The sequence below is a fragment of the Balaenoptera ricei genome, chromosome 13, assembly GCF_028023285.1.
Source record: "Balaenoptera ricei isolate mBalRic1 chromosome 13, mBalRic1.hap2, whole genome shotgun sequence".
Taxonomy (NCBI): Eukaryota; Metazoa; Chordata; class Mammalia; order Artiodactyla; family Balaenopteridae; genus Balaenoptera; species Balaenoptera ricei.
In genome coordinates, this window is record NC_082651.1 from 32,067,635 (window position 1) to 32,073,007 (window position 5,373).

General features: G+C 40.8%; 1 pseudogene; it reads right to left on the reverse strand.

Moving 5' to 3' along the window:
* Positions 1 to 941: 941 nt before the first annotated feature.
* LOC132376837 (RING finger protein 11-like) lies at positions 942 to 1,650 on the reverse strand (annotated as a pseudogene).
* Between the last annotated feature and the right edge of the window lie 3,723 nt (positions 1,651 to 5,373).

The following is a 5,373-nucleotide window of genomic DNA, read 5'->3' on the forward strand; positions in this document are numbered from 1 at the left end:
AGTGAAGCATTCAGCTTGAGTGGATAAATCCTTGTTAGGCTAAGACAATCATTATCATATCCCTCTTTGCCATGAATTGTCTTATGAATGGTCATATCAGTCTGTTTTGGCAAATGAGTAATTAAGGGAAGGCTGTTATTGTGCTTATGAGAATGATATTTTTCTCTGAGAAAAGATAAATAGGCATTAGGAAAATGACCATTTGGGCTCTTTTTCTGCTTCCTCCTTGTTTTGTGAGAATATGATATTTGGTTTTACAGCAGCCATCTTGTGACCCTGAGATGATCATATGCCAATAATGACAAATGGTAGATTAGAAAGAACCAGCAAAGACAGAAAACAGCAACGTCAGTAGTAACAAGAATCACAGCAAAAGAACAATGGGACCTTAACTTGTGGAGTTCCTATAAAGTAAAAAATATAAGTGCTCTATGTTTATTCTAAAACAAAAAAAGAACTATGCAAACCAGCTTAAAACTCCTTTTTTTGTGCCAGTGTTCTAAAATGTGGCTTTTCATAAAACCTTGACCCAAATGCCAGCAACTTCAGAAAAGAATTTGGGTAGGGGGAAGAAGAAAGTTATCTCACTTAGGAAAAACAACCACTATCTTTATCCTAATCTTTGGCACACAGTTGAAACATATACAGCTGCTGTAACACTTTACACAATTCCTATGTACTGGAGGAATAACAAGATCTAAATAACAATTATATTTTTCAACACTGGGTGAAGGCTTTACATAAAAATACCATCCTCCTTTTTCCCCCTAAATTTCTAAAATATCACGTGCTTTTCCCCAACATCTGCAGCCGTTCAGGAATTTTTAGGAAACTTTCATGCATGATCTTAATTCCTAATCCCTGGCTCTTTGGGCTCAACCACAAAAGATCAAAACCACCAAAAATGATGGTTCACTTGAAGTCAGGTGAGAGACACTGGCTCAGTTAGTCTCGTAGGACAAAAGCAGTGCTGCATCAACTGTCTCCATGCAGGAGGGGCACGTGAAGGATCTCATCAGCCAGTCATCTGTACAGCCCAGGTGATCTGCATACACAGCAGAAATCAAATTGGGTTCTCATAAACAAAGTGCATCATACAGATCACACACTCCCCGATCTTTTTTTTAAATATTTGTTTTATTTTATTTATTCATTTATTTGGTTGCGCCGGGTCTTAATTGCAGTCGGTGGGCTCCTTAGTTGTGGCATGCAAACTCTTAGTTGCGGCATGCATGTGGGATCTAGTTCCCTGACCGGGGAACGAACCCGGGCCCCCTGCGTTGGGAGTGTGGAGTCTTTAGCCGCTGCACCACCAGGGAAGTCCCCCGGATCCTTTTTTCTGATCCATTTCTTCCAGGGTCATAAACTCCTTCAGGCTGATCCTGTATGAGGCCTATTCTTTGAGCTATCCTAATTTGCTCCTCTCAGCTGAGGTGCTAGGCGAGTCTGACTAGGTGTTGGATGAGAGACCAAAACTGGAACTTGATCCAGATATGGCAGCAGCAGCTCCTGATCCAGCTCCGTCCCCTTGCCAAAGCTAGCCCAGTCGGATTGAGACTTGTGAGGCAGGGAGATGTCATCCGAAGTGGGGGACTTAAGGCAGTTCCCCATCTTCCGGGGCTTGAGTGTGTGATCTGTGTGCTGTTTTGACAGTCTCCCAACCTCATTCTTTTTTTTTTTTTTTTTTTAATTAGTTTATTTATTTATTTATTTTTGAATTTAAAAAATTTATTTATTTTTTATACAGCAGGTTCTTATTAGTTATCTATTTTATACATATTAGTGTATATATGTCAATCCCAATCTCCCAATTCATCTCACCACCACCGACCCCCGCCCTGCCCCGCTTTCCCCCCTTGATGTCCATACGTTTGTTCTCTACATCTGTGTCTCTATTTCTGCCTTGCAAACCGGTTCTTCTGTACCACTTTTCTAGATTCCACATATATGCATTAATATATAATATTTGTTTTTCTCTTTCTGACTGACTTCACTTTGTATGACAGTCTCGAGGTCCATCCACGTCTCTACAAATGACCCAAGTTCGTTCTTTTTTATCGCTGAGTAATATTCCATTGTATATGCGTACCACATCTTCTTTGTCCGTGCACCTGTCGATGGGCGTTTAGGTTGCTTCCGTGACCTAGCTATTGTGAATAGTGCTGCAGTGAACATTGGGGTGCATATGTCTTTTTGAATTATGGTTTTCTCTGGGTATATGCCCAGTAGTGGGATTACTGGGTCATATGGTAATTCTATTTTTAGTTTTTAAGGAACCTGCATACTGTTCTCCATAGTGGCTGTATCAGTTTACATTCCCACCAGCAGTGCAAGAGGGTTCCCTTTCCTCACATCCTCTCCAGCATTTGCTGTTTGTAGATTTTCTGATGATGCCCATTCTAAGCGGTGTGAGGTGATACCTCATTGTAGTTTTGATTTGCATTTCTTTAATAATTAGTGATGTTGAGCAGCTTTTCGTGTGCTTCTTGGCCATCTGTATGTCTTCTTTGGAGAAATGTCTATTTAGGTCTTCTGCCCATTTTTTGATTGGGTTGTTTGTGTTTTTAATAGTGAGCTGCATGACCTATTGATATATTTTGGAGATTAATCCTTTGTTGATCGGTTTATTTTTTTTTTTTTTTTTTTTTAATTTTTTTATTTATTATTTATTTATTTATGTCTGTGTTGGTCTTCGTTTCTGTGCGAGGGCTTTCTCTAGTTGTGGCAAGTGGGGGCCACTCTTCATCGCAGTGCGCAGGCCTCTCATTATCGCGGCCTCTCTTGTTGAGGAGCACAGGCTCCAGACGCACACGCTCAGCAATTGTAGCTCACGGGCCCAGTTGCTCTGCGGTATGTGGGATCTTCCCAGACCAGGGCTCGAACCCGTGTCCCCTGCATTGGCAGGCAGATTCTCAACCACTGCGCCACCAGGGAAGCCGGTTTATTTTTTTTTTTAAGGCTGCATTGTTCCTTTGCTTACTGATGAACATGTACAAGTCAGAAGTTTTTGATATTATAAAACATCAAAGTAATGAACATTCCTGTGTGAACATCTTTGAATATATATGCTTTGTCTCAGTTAACTTCACTCAGAATGGGACTTCTGCATCAAGGAGTTTATGCCCTTATGCTTTTTGTGGGTGTTGCTACACTGTACCAATGTATGGTTGTTCATGCAGGAAACACGTATTGAGCATCTGTTATGTTTAAGCACTGTGCTGGGTGCTAGCAAAAAGACTTGAGAAATTTTGTGAGTGAGGAGACTTGACCTGCCTGCCCTTTGTGAATTCTAGCAGTCCAGAGAGGGAATAGCTATTCAAGAATCACACTCTGCATGTAGAATTACAACTCTGACAGGTGCCAAGGAGAGGGACATGGTACCATGAGAGCATATTTTAGGGAGGATTTGATCTCATCATGGAGATTAGAGAAGGTTTAGGGATGTTTCAGCTGATATCTGAAGGATGAGTAGGTATTAACCAGATAGGGACGTTGGGGAGAGATTTCTGAGCATAAGGAATAGCAAAAGACCCTCTAAGAGGAAAGCATATGCTGTGTTGGAGGAACTGGCCAGGAAGGTGGGGCCGTTGGGGGAGCATGTCATTATAATGGAGCTGCAAGTGTGGGTAGGAGCTCGATCGTGCAGGCTTATGTTTAAGGTTTCAGACTTGAAGAGTAATAGAAAACCATTGAACTATTTTTGTTGAAGGTGAGTGTGTGGAACATACCCAATTGCATTTTCAACCTATCGTTTTGCTACCGAGTGGAGAATACACTGCAGGGAGAAAGAGTGGAAGCGAGGAAGCAAGTTAGGAGACTTGTGTAGAAATTGGGCATAATGGTGGCTTGGACCAGGGTATGGTGGTCATTTTGGTGGAAAGATGTGGACAGATTCTAGAGGTATGTAGGCAGTATCATTGTCAGCACTGGTGGTGGGTTGAGGATGAGGGTGAGGGAGAAATAGCTGTCAGTGATGGTGATTCCTAAGTTTCTGGCTCCTATGGTTGGTTAGATAGGGTTTTTTAGATATGATGTTAATATTTGTCCTAATTTGTCTTTTGTTATTTGTTGGTTCTTGATGAATACTCTTGTCATATTAAGTCTCCTGTTTTTAGTGTACAAAGCATTTTGACCGAAACTGACCGTTGTATGTTATCAGATAACTTTTTAACATCTGCCAGTTTGGTCCTGTATTTTATTCTCTTTCATTTATTGATTAAATTGTTGTATTAATGTAAATAACTATATTAATAGATTTTCTAAAGTTGCGTTATCCTTGCATCCTTGGTCCTTGGAATAAAGCCTGTTTTTTTTTTTTTTGTTTGTTTGTTTTTTTGGCTGTGTTGGGTCTTTGTTTCTATGCGAGCGCTTTCCCTAGTTGCGGCAAGCGGGGGCCACTGTTCATCGCGGTGGGCGGGCCTCTCACTATCGCGGCCTCTCTTGTTGCAGAGCACGGGCTCCAGACGCGCAGGCTCAGTAGTTGTGGCTCACGGACCCAGTCGCTCCGGGGCATGTGCGATCTTCCCAGACCAGAGCTCGAATCCGTGTCCCGTGCATTGGCAGGCAGATTCTCAACACTGCGCCACCAGGGAAACTCCGGAATAAAGCCTTTTTGTAGTCATGGTATATATCATGCTTTAATAATTATTGATTAGATATGCTGATATTTTCTTAGGATTTTTCTATCTGTATTTGTAAAGCACAATTGGACCTTTTTTTGCAAAAACTTGATTTTCTTTCCTTTTTATTTACAAATGACTCGAATTTTGTTGTTTTGTAGATATTTGATTGATGTAGAAGGCATGTGGCCAGATGATGCAATTGAATGTAAGTATAAGGGTTGTCACTACTTTTCCCTTGTTATAAAATTTGAAGGGAGAAATGTAAGGGAATTTCTCAAATTTTGGAAAAATAGAAAAGTCTGTAATTCATTTGTTCTGACATACGATAACCTTTTACCAAAAGTTTATAAAGGGATGTATCTGGAAATAGCAAGATATAATAGCCTGAATAATTAGTCAGTGGATTTCAGCATTTTTTTTTCTTTTTTAAATTTATTTAATTAATTAATTTACTTTTGATATTATATCCACTGCCCCACCAAGGAAGTCCCTTTTTCTTCCTTCCTTCTTTCCTTCCTCCCTTCCTTCCTTCCTTCCTTTAAAGCTCCAAGTCATTTAAAATACATGACTTCTTACTAAAAATCTCCAGTTCATAGAACCAAGGGGTTTATAACTTCTCCTTTAAAAGTGATATTCCTGGGACTTCCCTGGTGGTCCAGTGGTGAAGACTCTGCGCTTCCAATGCAGCAGGCGTGGGTTCAACCCCTGGTTGGGGAGCTAAGATCCCACATGCTGCGCAGCCAAAGAACTT